Consider the following 23071-nt stretch of genomic DNA (forward strand, 5'->3'; position numbering starts at 1 on the left):
TTCCACGATACCGAGGCTGGAACAATTCAGATTAATCCACGATACAGAGGCTGGAACAATTCAAATTAATCCACGATACAGAGGCTGGAACAATTCGCAACTAATTCACAATACCATGACTCACGAAATCGTAATGACACGATTGCAAACAAACCATACCACGAACGGGGATAAAACCCGCGATCAGAGAGTCTCAAAACTCCAGACCGTCGCGTTAGCCACTGGGCCAGCTAACCCAGCTGGCCCAGTGGCTAACGCGACGGTCAGGAGTTTTGAGACTCTCTGATCGCGGGTTCTATCCCCATCCGTAGTATGGTTTGTTTCACAATACCATGGTTGGAACAAATCCCATCTAACCCATAATGCCGTGGCTGGAACAATTCACATCAAACAATTCCATGGTTTTGTGAGGGATGGGAGCGAAGCTCTAAACCCGTCTTAAATTATTCAGCGCAAGGAGTGGAGGCTCGAACCTGTGTACTTGCTTAAATCAGTTACACCTACCTGTATCAACGATTTCTTTCTTAAAAAAGCCGCAATAAAATAAACGGAAAAAACAATGCAATTTTTTTGCGATGACTAATTTAAATCTTTAAGTTTTTTAAACAGTCAGCAGAGGTGATAATTTAAGAGCTAGCGAGAGACAAAGGGAAGGAGAAGAACAGGAGGAAGTAAGAGCCGGAGGGGAGAGAAATAATGGAAACAGGAGCGGAAGGAAAGAGGTGGGTAGGTGGAGACTGAGTAGGGAGAAGAATAAAGGAAGGAGCAGGAGGAATAAAATACAGCAGAGGAATAGGAATAAAGCCAGTAGAAAGATGATGAAAAGAAGGAAAAGTGGAAGAGGAGGAGAGACGATAAAGAGAGGGGAAAGGAATAACAAGAGCAAGTGGAAAAGAAATTACAAAAGAGAAATAAACAGTGCAATAACAGAAAGATGATGAAGGAAAGGGAGGAAGACAAGAAGAAAGGAACGATAACGAAGGAAAAGGGAAGAAGAATGAAAAAGGGAGAAATGCAGATCAGTATACAAGAGCAGGAAGAGCCAAAGAAATAGAATGAGAAGGCAGAGGAGGCGTGTAAGGGGTGTTGGCCACGACATGGGGCCCCCACTGTTGTCTGGTATCAGTAAATCAATATATCGACGGCCTCTACCTTCCCTAATTGTCCGATCCATATGGCCTTGCTCAAACGTCGCTAACAGTTAATGCACATCAACCTTACGTATGATATACGGCAGGTGTGGAGGCTGGGTGAAGGGTGGCCACAGGTGAACAATTTTTTCCATGTTGAGTACAGGTAGATCACCTGGCCGGAGAATTGAAGTTCCACCCCGCCAGTGAAGCTGCCGCCGCCGTCGCCACCACCGTTCCAGGTGTATCTCAGGTCCCTTGTTTATTAAAGGTTTGTGGAGGTGGTGGTGATGGCTGCTGGGGACATATCTTATCGTATATTGATCAAGATCTGGGGCGTGTGGGATGGGATGGGGATGGGAAGGTGATGGGGGCTCTCTTGCTCTCTCTCTTTTTCCATCCATCTCCCGTCCCTCTTCAATATTCCTCCGCAGTTTTGTCCCGGTCGATCAGTGCATTATTTTGACAGAGAGACTGAACAAGTCGCGTGTGGTGATAAAGCGCCGTGTCGATAATAACGACGATATGCGAGCCAGAGACAGACATCTGGCAGGTGCAAGAAGCGGCCGCCATCTTCGTTCACCTGTTGCTTACGTGGAACTTGCTCAGCCAACCAACACGAAGCTCTCTCCTCTCCCGCCGCTCCACCAATTGGCGTCAGTCAGTCAGCCTGCGGACTCCTAACGCAACTGCTGATTGGCTCTGGTGACGCTTTCTTTTTTCCGTATTGCTCGCGAATCAATTACTTTTTTTCGAATATTCGTGCCGGAGATTTGTTTGTGTGCCTACGAGGGTCAGGGTGTGTGGTGTCTGAGGGAGGCCAGGAAGGAAAGCATCAAGCGGATGGTGTTTGAGCGCGCGAGAGCAAAGATGGACACCGGGGATGCTGGCGTCCATTGCTGGTGAGTGCAGAGGCTGTAAATATACCCCCTTAACTTGCACCAAATGGACGGATTTACACTCCCGGTGACACCAGTGCACAGGTGACCGAGATTTTAAAGGTGGTGGAGTCGAGGGTGGACAATATGGCGTCCTGTACACCGCGAGGCAAGTCGGAGTGAGTTTCCCCTCCCCCTTCCTTCCACCCCTCTCCCCTCACCATCTGTTAGCCAGGATAGTGTGGTGCGGGCGTGACATCCCCTGGTCGGTCATGGGGGATAGTTCTATCCTCGGGCAGTAAGTAAGAATTCAATGCGTAGGAGAAAGGGAGGGAGGGAAAGGAAAGAGACGAAGAAGTACAAAGTGACTGTTTTTCCTGTTGCTTCTAGGGTGGTGACAGCTGGTGATGCGTTGTGTTGTGGTGGCCATAATGTGTTGCTACAGGTGGTGTTTCTCTCTCTCTCTCTCTCTCTCTCTCTCTCTCTCTCTCTCTCTCTCTCTCACACACACACACACACACACACACACACACACACACACACACACACACACACACACAGGTGTCGTTGTACCTGTGTTACACCTATCTTGTACCTCTGAAGGCAGTCAGAGGTACAGCACAGGTCACCTATTTGTAAACACCTATTTGCAATTAACCTGTTCTAATTACCCACTTCGAAATTAACAATTTGTAACTTCTTTTTAATTAACAATGCATAATTAACTATTTGTAATTAACTATTTATAATTATCTTTCGTATCGTCTTGCTGGAGCTGCGGTCATGGTGTTCAATTACCAATAAAAACTTTGTCACTTGATTTCGTAAATATTTCTTTGATTTTGTATGTAGCTGACCCCTGTGGCGTCTTATTTTAAGGTACCATAAATCACTTGTATAATCCAACTATCTAACTTAAGTATATATAAAACATAACCGAAAATTATATTTTGCTGCTTGTAGGATTTCGTATACTATTAACAATCACTCGTTTTTTAACCTATTGTGTGAACATTAAAATGGTATAAAATACCGACAGGTTGTTAGGTAAGACACATATGCAACAGTTAGGTATCTTTATTGAGTACAGAAAAGTTGATAGAAGCAGAAGATACTTGAAGACTGATGACTGATTACATCGTCTTCAAGTATCTTCTGCTTCTATCAACTTTTCTGTACTTGACTGAAGAAGCCTACTGTGTAGGCGAAACGTTTCACAATAAAGATACCTAACTGTTGCATATGTGTCTTACCTAACAACCTATTGTGTAAATGTTAGTAAACACGAGATGTAAAATAGATGCTTTGCTTCCTTCCTCTGTTTTCTTTATTTTCTTATTATGTTGGTACGTAAATTATTTTATCAGCATGTCCAACATATATATATATATATATATATATATATATATATATATATATATATATATTACTCATGTCATAGTTGCCTGCAAGTGTTTCCTGACATCTCTGTGAAACATCTGAATGTTACTTCTTCCATCTGTTTCCTGGTAAACCCGGTACCCGACTGCTAAAAAATAGTCTTTCTATGTCATCTATGACACACACGAACTTAGCACTTCTTTTCGAAAGTATTGGTAAGAAATTTGTTTAGGTTATTAAGTGCTTTGAGAGTTTTGACGGTTATTATGTCTGTCATGACTCTGATTCAGCTCTTCTACTCCTTTTCCTCTCTGGGACCAATCTCGCTGTGAATCTTTGTACTTTCTCCCGTATCTTGAAAAGTTTCCTCAGGAGATGTTTCCATGGGTATGCTGGCTCTGTATACTCCAAGATGGGTCTGATATATGTTTGTATACTGAGTCATGAAGGATTCCTTTATGTGATTCTTTAAAGTCAATCTTACATTCACTTAACATGCATTCACCGAGGTTGATGTGCGTCATTGGCAATATGTTTGGAACTGTGTTCACTTTAGGGTCCTTCTTCTGGGAGATTTCATCCTCTATTCCCAGACCCTCTGCTCCGTTTCTAGTTTTCTTTTCTCCCTTCCATCTATGACGTTTTAAATTCTAATAGAGAGAAAGAAAGAGAGAAAAAAAAATCCGTAAGACAAGTACTTTCTCAACTTGAGTGCAAGCAGTGGTAGCCACCTTCATCTCAATGATAAACAGAGAGGTTAGGAAGTGTCTATTAAAACAGACCAGACCTCGACTCTCCCTCCCCTTCCCCTTTAAACCTACCCCCTCCTCTCCCTCACACTTTCCCCTAGTCTCCCCCTGTTCACTTTCCTCTGAAACCATCTCCCTCTCCTTCCTGTTTGTTCCTCCCAGCTCCCATTATCCATTCCCCATATTTCTCCTCTCTACCTCCATGGGTAGGAGAATGTAGAGGTAGAAATGGTGGGGGATGGACGAAGACGGGTTGTATGGAGGAGGAGGGGTGATGGAGGGGGGTTTGGAGGATATGAATAAAGGAGAGGGAGTGATGGAGGAGTGAGGAAGCTGTACCACTCACCTAAGTGGGGTTAGCATGAAGAAGGGGTGAGGATGGGGGGTTACGGTGGTGGGGTTGATGGAGGGGAGAGCTCAACACACCACTCACCTCAATGGCGTTAGTAAGCAACGCCTCGGAAATTAGAAAGGTATTTTTAGGCTGCTTCATCGGCCTATTCAACTGAAGTGTTCATTTTCCCCTGGCGAGCAGCACTTGTACCCTCGAGGAGGAGGGGCAGGAGGTGCCCAGGAGGAGTAGCCTTCTAGCCAAGCAGTGGGGTTATGACCCCAGAGAGGTTGTGGAGACGGAGACAGGAGGTGGTGTAGAAAGAACCTTGTGCTCCAGAAGGGGTAGAGGAGGGCCCTTGTGCTTCATAGGAGAGTGCATTAAAATCCTTGTGTTTCAAAGGAGAATGCAGGGAGAACCTTGTGGTTCAAAGGAGAATGCAGGGAGAACCTGTGTTATAAAGGAGAACGCAGGGAGAACCTTGTGTTTCAAAGGACGATGTGTTCCAAAGGACAGTGAGGGAGGAACCTTGTGCTTCGAAGGAGGGTGCAGGATCGTTGTGCTTCACAGGAGGGTGCATGAGGAGCCTTATGCTCAGGAAGACGGGGGTGGAAAGAACCTTATGCTTCAAAATGGTGGAGCCTCGTGCTTCAAGCAGAGAGGCGAACCGAGTCTCATTCCATACCCATAAAATCATCTCATGTTTTTTCAATATTTCTCATCTTGCTAGACGCTCTCAACACCTCTCACTCCTTTCACTTTCCTCTTTCTCTCACCTCTCTCTCTCTCTCTCTCTCTCTCTCTCTCTCTCTCTCTCTCTCTCTCTCTCTCTCTCTCTCTCTCTCTCTCTCTCTCATTATTAACACATATTCTTGGGTTATGGATAATTTAAATGACTCTTGTTAGCTCTTGAACAAACATCATTTTCTTTCAACCTCCTTCACAAAGTCAACACATAACGCCTTCGTTTGTGGTGGGTGGGTGGGCGGCTCCATCTCTTCATCCCCAGTCAATTCTTGCAGTGGATCATCCCTCCCTTCTCTCTCTCTCTCTCTCTCTCTCTCTCTCTCTCTCTCTCTCTCTTTGACTAACTAACTAATGTAATCATACTAACGTAACTTAGACGATCTTTATCTAACGTAACCTACTAAACTTAACGTAACCTACTAAACTTGGCCTAACCTCACCTAGCCTCCTGTAAACTGACCTCATCTTACTTGCTCTCGTGAGTCGAATGACCTCTGTCTACCTGGAGTCTACCTAGAGGTTATTCCGGGGATCAACGCCCCCGCGGCCCGGTCCACGACCAGGCCTCCCGGTGGATCAGGGCCTGATCAATGAGGCTGTTACTGCTGGCCGCACGCAGTCCAACGTACGAACCACAGTCCGGCTGCTCCGGCACTGATTTTAGGTATCTGTCTAGCTCTCTCTTGAAGGCAGCCAGGGGTTTATTGGTAATTCCCCTTATGCTTGGTGGGAGGCTGTTGAACAGTCTTGGGCCCCGGACACTTATGATGTTTTCTGTTAGTGTATTAATGGCGCCCCTACGTTTAATTGGGGGTATTTTGCTTCGCCTGCCCAGTCTTCTACTTTCGTAGGGAGTGATTTCTGTGTGCAAATTCGGGGTAATTCCTTCCCGGATTTTCCAAGTGTAGATTATGATATATCTCTCTCTCCTGCGTTCCAACGAGTACAAGTCAAGTGCTTCCAAGCGTTCCCAGTAGTTAAGGTGCTTGATAGAACTTATACGTACAGTAAAGGATCTCTGTACTCTCTCTAGATCTGCAATTTCACCTGCTTTGAACGGAGATGTTAACGTACAGCAGTATTCCAGCCTAGAGAGAACAAGTGGTTTGAAAAGGATCATCATTGGCTTGGCATCTATCGTTTTGAACGTTCTCATTATCCATCCTATCATTTTCTTTGCACTTGTGATCGTGGCACTGTTGTGATCCTTGAAAGTGAGATCCTCAGGCATTACTACTCCCAGGTCCCTTACATTATTTTCCGCTCTATTGTATGGCCAGAGTTTGTAGTATACTCTGTTCTAGTTATTATCTCCTCCAGTTTTCCATAACGGAGTAGTTGGAATTTGTCTTCATTGAACATCATATTGTTTTCCGTTGCCCACTGGAAAACTTTGTTTATATCTTCTTGGAGGTTAACCGCGTCCTCAGCAGATGACAGCCTCATGCAGATCCTAGTATCAACCGCAAAGGATGATACGGTGCTGTAGGTTACACCTCTGTCTGTGTCTGATATGAGGATGAGGAACAGGATGGGGGCGAGTACTGTGCCTTGTGGAACAGAGCTCTTCACTATGGCAGCCTCCGATTTAACTCTGTTGACCACAACTGTTTGTGTTCAGTTGGTTAGGAAGTTGAAGATCCATCTCCCCACTTTGCCAGTTATTCCTTTAGCTTGTATTTTGTGCGTCATGATCGCACTTGTCAAACGCTTTTGCAAAGTCTCTGCATATTACATCTGCATTCTGATTTTCTGTTAACAGAAAAAAATCTTCAAAATCAACAGTAAGCATCTAAATAAATTCTAACAGGATGTGAGAAGTTAATACCTATACAAAAAAAAAAAATCTGTGAATGAAATAAACACATGAAGGACAACATATCTAGGTACCTGAATAAACTTAACTGTAGAAGAAATCAACAGACTGAGCGAGTGAGCTAAATAAAGCAATTTTTTTCTCTTTGGTGTTTAGAGGAGCAAAATAAATCTCAAATTACCTTAATCCTAAACAAACTCCGAAGGCAGGAAAAAAATTCTTCACTAATTATTCCCAGGCACGCTTTCTTGTGTGTGTGTGTGTGTGTGTGCGTGTGTGTGTGTGTGTGTGTGTGCGCGCGTGTGTGTGCGTGTGCGTGTATGTGCGCGCGTGTGTGTGCGTGCGTGCATGTTTGTGTGCGTGCGTGCATATGTGTGTGTGCGTGAGCGTGCTTACGTGTGCGCGCGTACGTGTGTGTGTGTACTCACCTAATTGTGGTTGCAGGGGTCGAGACTCAGCTCCTGGCCCCGCCTCTTCACAGATCGCTACTAGGTCCTCTCTCTCTCTGCTTCCTGAGCTGTATCATACCTCTTCTTAAAACTATGTATGGTTCCTGCCTCCACTACTTCACTTGCTAGGCTATTCCACTTGCTGACAACTCTATGACTGAAGAAATACTTCCTAACGTCCCTGTGACTCGTCTGAGTCTTCAGCTTCCAGTTGTGACCCCTTGTCCCTGTGTCCCCTCTCTGGAACATCCTATCTCTGTCCACCTTGTCTATTCCCCGCAGTATCTTGTATGTCGTTATCATGTCTCCCCTGACCCTCCTGTCCTCCAGTGTCGTCAGTCCGATTTCCTTCAACCTTTCCTCGTACGACATTCCCCTGAGCTCTGGGACTAGCCTTATTGCAAACCTTTGTACTTTCTCTAACTTCTTGACGTGCTTGACCAGGTGTGGGTTCCAGACTGGTGTTGGTGTGTGTGTGTGTGTGTGTGTGTGTGTGTGTGTGTGTGTGAGAGAGAGTGTGTGTACACTCACCTATTTGTACTCACCTATTTGTGGTTGCAGGGGTCGAGTCTTAGCTCCTGGCCCCGCCTCTTCATTGGTTGCTACTGGGTCCTCTCTGTCCCTGCTCCATGTATGTATGTATGTGTGTGTGTGTGTGTGTGTGCGCGCGCGCGCATGTATGTGCGCGCGTGTGTGTTTGCGTGCGTGGATGTTTTTGCGCGTACTTACGTGTGCGCGCGTACGTGTGTGTGTGCGTGTGTGTGTATGTGTGTGTGTGTACGTGTATGTGTGTGTGAAACCTAAGATAGCGGAAACTTAATGAAAATTAGATAAGCAGAAATTGTAAGACGCAGGAGGAAAATAAATAAGAGGAGGAAGGAGAGCAGGAGGAGGAACAGGAAGAAGACAATGATGTTGGTAAGTAGCAACTGGAGAAGGAATACGACTAATGAAAGAAGAAAATAAAAAAAGGTGGATCAGAGAGGAAGAAAAAGATTCCAAGAAAAGTGGGAAGCAATAAAGAGGAATGAAGAAATAGACGATATATATCGCCAGTTTTGAGAGAGAGAGAGAGAGAGAGAGAGAGAGAGAGAGAGAGAGAGAGAGAGAGAGGTGAAGATGGAATAAAGAGTGGTAATAAAGTGTAGCATGAGAGTGAGGAGTGGAAGTGAGAAAATTGAAGAGAGACTAAGAGAATAGCACTATAACAAGAACAAAGAATTAGTGAAGAATTGGAAAGAAGGTTGTCGTTAACGAAAGTCACAATACCGTGGCTGGAACAATACATAATTAACCACAATACCGTGGCTGGAACAATACATAATTAACCACAATACCGTGGCTGAAACAATACATAACCACAATACCGTGGCTGGAACAATACATAATTAACCACAATACCGTGGCTGGAACAATACATAATTAACCACAATACCGTGGCTGGAACAATACATAATTAACCACAGTACCGTGGCTGAAACAATACATAATTAACCACAATACCGTGGCTGAAACAATACATAATTAACCACAATACCGTGGCTGGAACAATACATAATTAACCACAATACCGTGGCTGGAACAATACATAATTAACCACAGTACCGTGGCTGAAACAATACATAATTAACCACAGTACCGTGGCTGAAACAATACATAATTAACCACAGTACCGTGGCTGAAACAATACATAATTAACCACAATACCGTGGCTGAAACAATACATAATTAACCACAATACCGTGGCTGGAACAATACATAATTAACCACAGTACCGTGGCTGAAACAATACATAATTAACCACAATACCGTGGCTGAAACAATACATAATTAACCACAATACCGTGGCTGGAACAATACATAATTAACCACAGTACCGTGGCTGAAACAATACATAATTAACCACAATACCGTGGCTGGAACAATACATAATTAACCACAATACCGTGGCTGGAACAATACATAATTAACCACAGTACCGTGGCTGAAACAATACATAATTAACCACAATACCGTGGCTGGAACAATACATAATTAACCACAATACCGTGGCTGGAACAATACATAATTAACCACAATACCGTGGCTGGAACAATACATAATTAACCACAATACCGTGGCTGGAACAATACATAATTAACCACAGTACCGTGGCTGGAACAATACATAATTAACCACAATACCGTGGCTGGAACAATACATAATTAACCACAATACCGTGGCTGGAACAATACATAATTAACCACAATACCGTGGCTGGAACAATACATAATTAACCACAATACCGTGGCTGGAACAATACATAATTAACCACAGTACCGTGGCTGGAACAATACATAATTAACCACAATACCGTGGCTGGAACAATACATAATTAACCACAATACCGTGGCTGGAACAATACATAATTAACCACAATACCGTGGCTGGAACAATACATAATTAACCACAGTACCGTGGCTGGAACAATACATAATTAACCACAATACCGTGGCTGGAACAATACATAATTAACCACAATACCGTGGCTGGAACAATACATAATTAACCACAGTACCGTGGCTGGAACAATACATAATTAACCACAATACCGTGGCTGGAACAATACATAATTAACCACAGTACCGTGGCTGGAACAATACATAATTAACCACAGTACCGTGGCTGGAACAATACATAATTAACCACAGTACCGTGGCTGGAACAATACATAATTAACCACAGTACCGTGCCTGGAACAATACATAATTAACCACAATACCGTGGCTGGAACAATACATAATTAACCACAGTACCGTGGCTGGAACAATACGTAACCACAATACCGTGGCTGAAACAATACATAACCACAATACCGTGGCTGGAACAATACATAATTAACCACAGTACCGTGGCTGGAACAATACATAATTAACCACAATACCGTGGCTGGAACAATACATAATTAACCACAGTACCGTGGCTGGAACAATACGTAACCACAATACCGTGGCTGGAACAATACATAATTAACCACAATACCGTGGCTGGAACAATACATAATTAACCACAATACCGTGGCTGGAACAATACATAATTAACCACAGTACCGTGGCTGAAACAATACATAATTAACCACAGTACCGTGGCTGGAACAATACATAATTAACCACAATACCGTGGCTGGAACAATACATAATTAACCACAGTACCGTGGCTGGAACAATACATAATTCACCACAATACCGTGGCTGGGACAATACATAATTAACCACAATACCGTGGCTGGAACAATACATAATTAACCACAATACCGTGGCTGGAACAATACATAATTAACCACAGTACCGTGGCTGGAACAATACATAATTAACCACAGTACCGTGGCTGGAACAATACATAATTAACCACAGTACCGTGGCTGGAACAATACATAATTAACCACAGTACCGTGGCTGGAACAATACATAATTAACCACAGTACCGTGGCTGGAACAATACATAATTAACCACAGAACCGTGGCTGGAACAATACATAATTAACCACAGTACCGTGGCTGGAACAATACATAATTAACCACAGTACCGTGACTGGAACAATACATAATTAACCACAGTACCGTGGCTGGAACAATACATAATTAACCACAGTACCGTGGCTGGAACAATACATAACCACAGTACCGTGGCTGGAACAATACATAATTAACCACAGTACCGTGGCTGGAACAATACATAATTAACCACAGTACCGTGACTGGAACAATACATAATTAACCACAATACCGTGGCTCAAACAATACATAATTAACCACAGTACCGTGGCTGAAACAATACATAACCACAGTACCGTGGCTGGAACAATACATAATTAACCACAATACCGTGGCTGGGACAATACATAATTAACCACAATACCGTGGCTGGAACAATACATAATTAACCACAGTACCGTGGCTGAAACAATACATAACCACAGTACCGTGGCTGGAACAATACATAATTAACCACAATACCGTGGCTGGGACAATACATAATTAACCACAATACCGTGGCTGAAACAATACATAATTAACCACAGTACCGTGGCTGAAACAATACATAACCACAGTACCGTGGCTGGAACAATACATAATTAACCACAATACCGTGGCTGGGACAATACATAATTAACCACAATACCGTGGCTGGAACAATACATAATTAACCACAGTACCGTGGCTGAAACAATACATAATTAACCACAATACCGTGGCTGGGACAATACATAATTAACCACAATACCGTGGCTGGAACAATACATAATTAACCACAATACCGTGGCTGGAACAATACATAATTAACCAAAGTACCGTGGCTGGAACAATACATAATTAACCACAATACCGTGGCTGGAACAATACATAATTAACCACAATACCGTGGCTGGAACAATACATAATTAACCACAATACCGTGGCTGAAACAATACATAATTAACCACAATACCGTGGCTGGAACAATACATAATTAACCACAATACCGTGGCTGAAACAATACATAATTAACCACAATACCGTGGCTGGAACAATACATAATTAGCCACAATACCGTGGCTGAAACAATACATAATTAACCACAATACCGTGGCTGAAACAATACATAATTAACCACAATACCGTGGCTGGAACAATACATAATTAACCACAATACCGTGGCTGAAACAATACATAATTAACCACAATACCGTGGCTGAAACAATACATAATTAACCACAATACCGTGGCTGGAACAATACATAATTAACCACAGTACCCTGGCTGAAACAATACATAATTAACCACAGTACCGTGGCTGGAACAATACATAATTAACCACAGTACCGTGGCTGGAACAATACATAATTAACCACAGTACCGTGGCTGGAACAATACGTAACCACAATACCGTGGCTGGAACAATACATAATTAACCACAATACCGTGGCTGGAACAATACATAATTAACCACAGTACCGTGGCTGGAACAATACGTAACCACAATACCGTGGCTGAAACAATACATAATTAACCACAATACCGTGGCTGGAACAATACATAATTAACCACAGTACCGTGGCTGAAACAATACATAATTAACCACAATACCGTGGCTGGAACAATACATAACCACAGTACCGTGGCTGAAACAATACATAATTAACCACAGTACCGTGGCTGGAACAATACATAATTAACCACAATACCGTGGCTGGAACAATACATAATTAACCACAGTACCGTGGCTGGAACAATACGTAACCACAATACCGTGGCTGGAACAATACATAATTAACCACAATACCGTGGCTGGAACAATACATAATTAACCACAGTACCGTGGCTGAAACAATACATAATTAACCACAATACCGTGGCTGGAACAATACATAATTAACCACAGTACCGTGGCTGGAACAATACGTAACCACAATACCGTGGCTGAAACAATACATAACCACAATACCGTGGCTGGAACAATACATAATTAACCACAGTACCGTGGCTGAAACAATACATAATTAACCACAATACCGTGGCTGGAACAATACATAATTAACCACAGTACCGTGGCTGAAACAATACATAATTAACCACAGTACCGTGGCTGGAACAATACATAATTAACCACAATACCGTGGCTGGAACAATACATAATTAACCACAGTACCGTGGCTGAAGCAATACATAATTAACCACAATACCGTGGCTGGAACAATACATAATTAACCATAGTACCGTGGCTGGAACAATACATAACCACAGTACCGTGGCTGGAACAATACATAACCACAATACCGTGGCTGGGACAATACATAATTAACCACAGTACCGTGGCTGAAGCAATACATAATTAACCACAATACCGTGGCTGGAACAATACAGGACCACAATACCGTGGCTGGGACAATACATAATTAACCACAATACCGTGGCTGGGACAATACATAATTAACCACAATACCGTGGCTGAAACAATACATAACCACAATACCGTGGCTGAAACAATACATAACCACAATACCGTGGCTGGGACAATACATAATTAACCACAATACCGTGGCTGAAACAATACATAATTAACCACAATACCGTGGCTGGGACAATACATAATTAACCACAATACCGTGGCTGGGACAATACATAATTAACCACAATACCGTGGTTGAAACAATACATAACCACAATACCGTGGCTGGAACAATACATAATTAACCACAATACCGTGGTTGAAACAGTACATAATTAACCACAATACCGTGGCTGGAACAATACATAATTAACCACGATACCGTGGCTGGAACAATACATAATCACAGTACCGTGGTTGGAACATAATTAACCACAGTACCGTGGCTGGAACAATACATAATTAACCACAATAAAGTGGCTAGAACAATACATAATTAACCACAATACCGTGGCTGAAACAATACATAATTAACCGCAATACCGTGGCTGAAACAATACATAATTAACCACAATACCGTGGCTGGAACAATACATAATTAACCACAATACCGTGGCTGAAACAATACACAACCACAATACCGTGGGTGGAACAATACATAATTAACCACAGTACCGTGGCTGGAACAATACATAATTAACCACAATACAGTGGCTGAAACAATACACAATTAACCACAATACCGTGGCTGAAACAATAAATAATTAACCACAATACCGTGGCTGAAACAATACATAATTAACTACAATACAGTGGCTGAAACAATACACAATTAACCACAATACCGTGGCTGGAACAATACATAATTAACCACAGTACCGTGGCTGGAACAATACATAATTAACCACAATACCGTGGCTGGAACAATACATAATTAACCACAGTACCGTGGCTGGAACAATACATAATTAACCACAATACGGTGGCTGAAACAATACATAATTAACCACAATACCGTGGCTGAAACAATACATAGTTAACCACAATAACGTGGCTGGAACAATACATAACTAACCACAATACCGTGGCTGGAACAATACATAACTAACTACAAAACTGTGGCTGGAACAATACATATCTAACCACAATACCGTGGCTGGATCAATTCATAACTAACCACAATATCGGGGCTGGAATAATTCACAACTAATCCTCAATACCGAGGCTGGAACAATTGATAAGTAACCCACATTACTGAGGCTGGAACAACTCGCAGCTTACTCCCAATTTACACGTGAAACCTTAGCGGATGTTTTTACCCTTCCTGGACCACGTAACAGTGGTCTAGGAAGGTCGAAAGGTGACTGTTTGTGGTTCCTTCAATGATTAAGAAAAAAGGGATTTCGGATTTGAGAAAGAAGCCTTTAGAAGTTGAAGAAAATGTTTGAAACATTGTAAGGAAAAATGTACATGCTCCTCTATGGAGGAGGAGGAGGAGGAGGAAGAGGATAGGAAGGAGGAGGAGGAAGAGGAGGATAGGAAGGAGGAGGAGGAGGTCCCTGTTTATTACGAGGCAAGAGACAACCTCTGGCCCAACTACCCAAACTTGTTAAGGTTTAGTCACTCATTCTCCGACACTTACAAACTCGACCTTAATGAGTTCGGGGGATGGCGCTATCATTTCTTCGTTTTTATGAGGCAAGTTGATAAAGAACATTCTTTATGAGACAAGTTTTGGCCAGTGTCAGGAGCAGAGCTGCAACCCACCTGGTCAAAACTCCCCACTTGTAAACACTGCATTGGGGAGCACCTGGTCAAAACTACGCACTTGTAAACACTGCATTGGGGAGCACCTGGTCAAAACTCCCCACTTGTAAACACTGCACTGGGGAGCACCTGGTCAAAACTACGCACTTGTAAACACTGCACTGGGGAGCACCTGGTCAAAACTTCGCACTTGTAAACACTGCACTGGGGAGCACCTGGTCAAAATTCCCCACTTCTAAACACTGCACTGGGGAGCACCTGGTCAAAACTCCCCAATTCTAAACACTGCACTAGGGAACACCTGGTCAAAACTCCCCACTTCTAAACACTGCACTGGGGAGCACCTGGTCAAAGCTCCCCACTTCTAAGCACTGCACTGGGGAACACCTGGTCAAAACCCCCATTAATAAACATTGGACATTGTTCTGGAAACGCAAGCAGGGAATATTTCTTTTTTGAGATCTTTTATAATGGAAGTCAGGTAGGATTTTGGAGTTATGTTCTAAGGGAGGGAGGGAGGGAGGGAGGGAGGGAGGGAAGGAAGGAGGGAAGGAAGGAGGGAAGGAGAGGGATTCTTGGGAATGATATATTTTTATGAATATATGGAGTGGTTGTGAGAGTGGGAAGCTTGAAGGAGAGGGTGAGAGACGAGAGAGAGAGAGAGAGAGAGAGACTCAGCGGGGAAGGGAGGAAAAGTGAGAGGGGGGGGGGGGGAGTGAGGCAGAGTACGCTACGAGAAAATAGAGAGAAAAATAATGATTCTTTCGGCTTGACTCTGTGTCTACACCTCTTGAGGATCTTTCTCTGTCTATCTCCCTTTCTTAGTCTCTCTCTCACTCTCTCTCTTTCTCTCTCACACACACACTAATAATATAAGGCATATAATCACGAAGCTGTAAATGACAGAATCTGAGACTGACTGACTGACTGACTGCCTGACTGACTGACTGACTGACTGACGTTCTTATCGACAACACCCCCGCGTGCCTGGTCTAACACCCCCGAGTGCTTTGTCTAACACCCCCGCGTGCTTTGTCTAACACCCCCGCGTGCTTGGTCTAACACCCCCGCGTGCTTGATCTAACACCCCCGCGTGCTTGGTCTAACACCCCCGCGTGCTTGGTCTAACACCCCCGCGTGCTTGGTCTAACACCCCCGCGTGCTTGGTCTAACACCCCCGCGTGCTTGGTCTAACACCCCCGCGTGCTTGGTCTAACACCCCCGCGTGCTTGGTCTAACACCCCCGCGTGCTTGGTCTAACACCCCCGCGTGCTTGGTCTAACACCCCCGCGTGCTTGGTCTAACACCCCCGCGTGCTTGGTCTAACACCCCCGCGTGCTTGGTCTAACACCCCCACGTGCCTGGTCTAACACCCCCACGTGCCTGGTCTAACACCCCCGCGTGCTTGGTCTAACACCCCCACGTGCCTGGTCTAACACCCCCACGTGCCTGGTCTAACACCCCCACGTGCTTGGTCTAACACCCCCGCGTGCTTGGTCTAACACCCAGCCAGTCTCTCTAGAACACCTGCCTGAAGTACCACCTCTCCAGGTTCAAGGAATTTTATCCACCTTCTCCTTCCTCAGATCAAACCCGAACGTCTTCCATTCTCCACTCTTATGTAATAATGAAAATAATAATAATACTAATACACTACTGCTATTACCAATAATAATAATAATAATAATAATTTAATAATTAGAAGAAGAAACAGAAGAGGGAAAAAAAGAAAATCCTGAAAACAATGAACAATATTCTTCTCTTAAGTAGGAAAAATTTCTCGATAAACGAATGAAAGTGAAAGGAGAAAACGCCATCTATGTTTAATGGATTTCAAGCTTCAAAAATCCCAGGTCCGCCCTTCCAAATTGCTGCCCCTCTCCCAGGGGTCGAACACGGCACGTCAGGTAGCCCTGCGATTTTTTTTTTTAAATTAGGGGAATTCCTCTGGGAGAGGTGGGGGGGCGGAAATGCCTCGTTTGCCTGTTTAACGTGGGTGATTGGTGGTCCCAGGAAGCAAGTGGATGTTTATTTTTGAAATTGCTGAGGGAGGTGGTGATGGATACCTGAAGGAGGAGGAGGAGGAAGATGAAGGATCTCACTGAGATGGGTGTGAAAAGTGTGTGTGAAGGAGTGGATGAGAGAGTGTCGGTGAAGGAGTGGATGAGAGAGTGTCGGTGAAGGAGTGGACGGGAGAATGTCGGTGAAGGAGTGGACGGGAGAGTGTCGGTGAAGGAGTGGATGGGAGAGTGTCGGTGAAGGAGTGGATGGGAGAGTGTCGGTGAAGGAGTGGATGGGAGAGTGTCGGTGAAGGAGTGGATGGGAGAGTGTCGGTGAAGGAGTGGACGGGAGAGTGTCGGTGAAGGAGTGGATGGGAGCGTGTCGGTGAAGGAGTGGACGGGAGGTGGAAAGCATCTGGAGGATGAGAGGTGGAAAGCACTTGGAGGAGGAGAGGTGGAAAGCACCTGGAGGATGAGAGGTGGAAAGCACCTGGAGGAGGAGAGGTGGAAAGCATCTGGAGAAGAGGTGGAAAACACCTGGAGAAGAGGTGGAAAGCACCTGGAGGAGGAGAGGTGGAAAGCACCTGGAGAAGAGGTGGAAAGCACCTGGAGAAGAGGTGGAAATCACTTGGAGGAGGAGAGGTGGAAATCACTTGGAGGAGGAGAGGTGGAAAGCACCTGGAGGAGGAGAGGTGGAAAGCACCTGGAGGAGGAGTGGTGGAAAGCACCTGGAGGAGGAGTGGTGGAAAGCACCTGGAGGAGGAGAGGTGGAAAGCACCTGGAGGAGGAGAGGTGGAAAGCACCTGGAGGAGGAGAGGTGGAAAGCACCTGGAGGAGGAGAGGTGGAAAGCACCTGGAGGAGGAGAGGTGGAAAGCACCTGGAGGAGGAGAGGTGGAAAGCACCTGGAGGAGGAGAGGTGGAAAGCACCTGGAGAAGAGGTGGAAAGCACCTGGAGAAGAGGTGGAAATCGCCTGGAGGAGGAGAGGTGGAAATCACCTGGAGGAGAGGTGGAAAGCACCTGGAGGAGGAGAGGTGGAAAGCACCTGGAGGAGGAAAGGTGGAAAGCACCTGGAAGGTAGACAGTAATTGGTCAGATTTCTGGCGCTGCTGAGTGACTTTCTCCTTTAAGACGTTCAACGTTGACTCTTGTACACTCTCTTTCTCTTCTCCCTTCCTCTTCCTCCTCTCTCCTCCTTCCCTTGGTTCTCTTCCTCCCAGTCCCACATGCTTCTCCCGCCCACCCTCACCATCATCATTATCATCACTATCATCAACTTCCACATGTCTACTTTGTTTTGCTTCTGCTGTTGCTGCTGTCTTTGTTGTCTCAGACGCTTCTAGGCTCGCACTGTTGCTGGTGGTGGTAGTGTTGATGGTAGTGTTGATGGTTGTTGATGGTAGTGTTGGTGGTAGTGTTGGTGGTAGTGTTGATGGTTGTTGATGGTAGTGTTGGTGGTAGTGTTGATGGTTGTTGATGGTAGTGTTGGTGGTAGTGCTGATGGTTGTTGGTGGTAGTGTTGATGGTTGTTGGTGGTAATGTTGATGGTTGTTGGTGCTAGTGTTGATGGTTGTTGGGGGTAGTGCTGATGGTTGTTGGGGGTAGTGCTGATGGTTGTTGGTGGTAGTGTTATTCTGTCATTTTTTTTTTTACTTTTTTGGTAGGTGTTAGTTGATAAGTTATTAAAACTGTTGTTACCGTTTTTCTGGTTGTGATTGTTGTGGTTGACATGAGAGGAGAAAATAGGGATTACGAAGGCCACTCATGAATATACACCGAGAGACACTCACCATTTGTGTGTGTGTGTATATATATATATATATATATATATATATATATATATATATATATATATATATATATATATATATACACACTGAGAATAACTCACCTTATTATGTGAAGACGCGGTTAACACAAGCTTCTTGGCAAACATCCACTGAAAGATGCAGAGCTCTCCCAGAATATACACTGATATATACTCGGTGTATAAGCAATGATAAATAGACATCGTTCGGTTTATATATACACTAAAGTATACACAGTTCCTGATGTATATACACTGAAGCATACACACATCTCTGTGTATATTTCACTTTGAGTCTACACCCAAGACACGTAAATAATTTCAGATCAAAGTCCGAAGTGTGAGCAACTTTTTCCCTGGAAGGAGAGCGTTGCCTTTGTTGGGGAAACTTATGTTGCTAGGGGAAACCTTGCTGTTGATGAGTAAGGTACAAGTGCAACAATTAGGTGCCTTCATTGTCGAAACGTTTCGTCCGCTTAGCAGGCATCGTCTGGAGACAGTAGCATATATGATGGTGTAATGCTGAAGTAATCAATCCCTCGGTCTTGACACCTAGCTGGATGATGCTAATTGTTGCTGGATGATCCCAGCTGTTGCTGGATGATCCAATCTGTTGCTGGATGATCCCAGCTGCTGCTGGATGATCCCAGCTGCTGCTGGATGATCCCAGATGCTGCTGGATGATCCCAGCTGCTGCTGGATGATCCCAGCTGCTGCTGGATGATCACAGCTGCTGCTGGATGAGCCTAGCTGTTGCTGGATGATCCCAGCTGTTGCTGGATGATCCTAGCTGTTGCTGGATGAGCCTAGCTGTTGCTGGATGAGCTTGTTGCTGGATGATCCCAGCTGTTGCTGGATGATCCCAGCTGTTGCTGGATGATCCAGTCTGTTGCTGGATGATCCCAGCTGTTGCTGGATGATCCAGTCTGTTGCTGGATGATCCCAGCTGCTGCTGGATGATCCCAGCTGCTGCTGGATGATCCCAGCTGCTGCTGGATGATCCCAGCTGCTGCTGGATGATCCCAGCTGCTGCTGGATGAGCCTAGCTGTTGCTGGATGAGCTTGTTGCTGGATGATCCCAGCTGTTGCTGGATGATCCCAGCTGTTGCTGGATGATCCCAGCTGCTGCTGGATGATCCCAGCTGCTGCTGGATGATCCCAGCTGCTGCTGGATGATCCTAGCTGTTGCTGGATGAGCCCAGCTGTTGCTGGATGAGCTTAGCAGTTGGTGGGCAGGCTTAGCAATAGCTAAAATAGAGGGGTCTAGCTCTTTGTCAGAAGGATCACTCCCATGCTGAGATGGCCTAGCCCATGCTGGGATGGCCTAGCCCATGCTGGGATGGCCTAGCCCATGCTGGGATGGCCTAGCCCATGCTGGGATGGCCTAGCACGTACCAGGAGACCCTAAACCTTAATCATAAAAGTTGTATTTACTGCTGTAGTTCAGTCTAATCGTTGTATGATCTGTGATGAAAATCATAAATATAATCTTTAACTGACTTACCTAAAGCAGCAATGTGTTCACTATTTTCAAAATTATTTACGAAAGTGAAAACCCATATAATATCATTCTAAATCATATTCACTCTCTGCACTATATTTTAATAAATAGATGCCACGAAATCTCAATATTTCATATTTAATGAAAAATCCATGATATTTCCCAATATTTTCACGTTAAATTTTAATGATTCACAAAAAAGAGATTTAAGAAGGATCTACCTAGCGTGGGCCAGTAGAGCTGTTGTTAGTACTATTCTTTTCTTATGTTTTATGCTCTTAAAACGCTTCATTGTTGATAGATTAGCGGGACTGAGTGTATTATATGATAAGGCTTACGTGTTAGGATTCGGTAAATACTCTGGGAGTCACAAACACGTCGAGTTTGCGGAGGGATGTTCGTTGTAGCTTAAGTATACTGTTCACCGACCACTGAATGACTCGCAAAGCAAGTCAACGGATTTCGCACATTTCGCACCCTCTCCAGCATTTATTCTCTGTGTCGGGTTGTAAAAAGCCACTGGTTGGCGAGACGTCTCATCAGTAAAGATACCCGAGTGTTGCACGCGTGTTTCATTCATCACTGAGAAGGCCTACTGTCCCATGCTAGGGACAGTGGTCTTCACACTTAGCTATTCTCACTTGAATATCTTCCTAACTTATTTTTAAAGCTGCTCCTACTACGCATCTTGTTTCACTTCTCAATTACTGTCAGATCTGTATTTTTCTCAATTCCGAATTTGCTAAGCTTGAATCCCATTGTTTCGAGGTATTGTCCCAGATAAGATATTAGCATACTTTAGATATCTGATATGTTAGACGATCTAGTATTGTGCAGTGTTAATCAGTGATCTGATTGACATTACACCATTTCAGATGGAAGAACATTCTGCACTTATCAAACACAGCCGAGAACAGTGGCAATAAATTGGCACTCTGTTGGTGCAAACATTTCAGATGACGGAACGCTGCTCACTTTTCCTAGGTTGCATAAACCTGTATCATATTATAAATGGTAAAATGTACAGACAAGGGGATGCCTAACTTAAACACACGTGCAACACCTCATCTTAATTGTGGCTGTCACAGTAGCATCGACAATGAGGATACCTAAGTGTTGCACACGTCTTGACCAGGTGTACAAACCTGGAGTATTTACACTGACAGAACGTAAATTAGATACTTGTACAACACTAGAACATTTCATTAGGAAAAGTTTCCCTTTTGCATTGACGAGCTCCCAGTTGCAAAGCTCTTCCCAATGTTGATGTTCTAGTATTGCTCAAGTATCTAAGTTACTTCCCTCATTCGACAAGGAGCAAGTGGAATTCAACTCCTCTTTTCTGTCTCTCAAGTTTGACTTACTTCTCTGATTCCACTCTCCCCTTTAAGTCCGACTGGCTTCACTACACCTTCCAGGATGAGACTGGCTCACAGGAAAATGGATAAGGCACATGAACAACGCTTTGTGCATCTTTATTACCGAAACGTTTCGCCTGCGCAGCAATGTTTCTTTAAGTCGAATATGAAGCTGACATTTATACTGGAGACATTGAAAGACGTGGAAAGGTAACCTTAAGAAGTTAAGTCCCTTAGTCTTGATAGCCGGTCTGTCATTTAGATTCGATAGGCTTCTAGTCCCTTTACCTTGATAGAAGGTGTTCAGTCCCTAAACCTCCATAATGAACACCATTAATAATATAATGAAAGGCAGGTGTTGTTCTGTTCCTGAAATTCCCAGAATGTGCTGAGGACCAGACATTGCTCCAAGTTACTTCCTGTTTGTCATCTAATACAGCGTGAGAGGAACGAGTGTTTGATATACTTTCTCTAAGTCTTGTGTTATATGAAGAATATAATAATAATAATAATAATAATAATAATAATAATAATATAATAATAATGACAACTATAATAGCGATTCTCCTTCCTCCTCCTCTTCTTTTTCTTCTTTGTCTTATGATTGTTATTATAATTATTAATGATATTATTTTATTAATGTATAAGAATCGCATGATAATAATTATATAATAATGATTATAAAATGAAATATAAGAATTATAATGGTAACTGAGCTTAGAGTTGCACAGTGTATGATGTCACCTTTAAATCTCACAATACAACAAGTATTGTGTGTCCTTGTATTTCTAAAAATGCTCTGTATTTTTTTTGCTCTTATGTCCCCTGTATTGTATGCATCATGTAGCGTGTATTGTATGCATTATGTAGTGTGTATTATGCAGTGTGTTTTGTTTATTATGTAGTGAGTATCGTGTATTATGTAGAGTGTATTGTGTATTATCTAGTGTATATTGCGTATTATATACTGTGTATTGTGTACTGTGTAGTGTATACTCCGTATTATGTAGTGTATATTGTGCGTTATGTAGTGTATACTGTGTATTATGTAGTGTGTATTTTGCATTTTATAGTGTGTACCGTGTATTATGCAGTTCATATTGTGTATTATGTAGTTTGTGTGTTATGTAGTTTATAATGTGTGTTATGTAGTGTGTACTGTGTATTATGTAGTGTGTAATGTGTATTATGTAGTGTGTACTGTATATTATGGAGTGTGTACTCTGTATTTTGTAGTGTGTATTAAACTTTT

At 43.6% G+C, this 23071-nt stretch overlaps 1 protein-coding gene across 15 annotated transcripts in view; it reads left to right on the top strand.

The window, feature by feature from the left end:
* Window positions 1–1806: 1806 nt before the first annotated feature.
* The window catches only part of bru3 (bruno 3), a 1045770-nt gene continuing 1024505 nt past the window's right edge, over window positions 1807–23071 (top strand). For all 15 annotated transcript variants that reach the window (XM_070094553.1, XM_070094557.1, XM_070094562.1 and 12 more), the window contains exon 1: window positions 1807–2032. The gene's annotated coding sequence lies outside the window, so the exon portion shown is untranslated. The remainder of the gene's footprint in view (window positions 2033–23071) is intronic.

The sequence above is a fragment of the Cherax quadricarinatus genome, chromosome 46 (genome assembly GCF_038502225.1).
Source record: "Cherax quadricarinatus isolate ZL_2023a chromosome 46, ASM3850222v1, whole genome shotgun sequence".
Lineage (NCBI taxonomy): Eukaryota > Metazoa > Arthropoda > Malacostraca > Decapoda > Parastacidae > Cherax > Cherax quadricarinatus.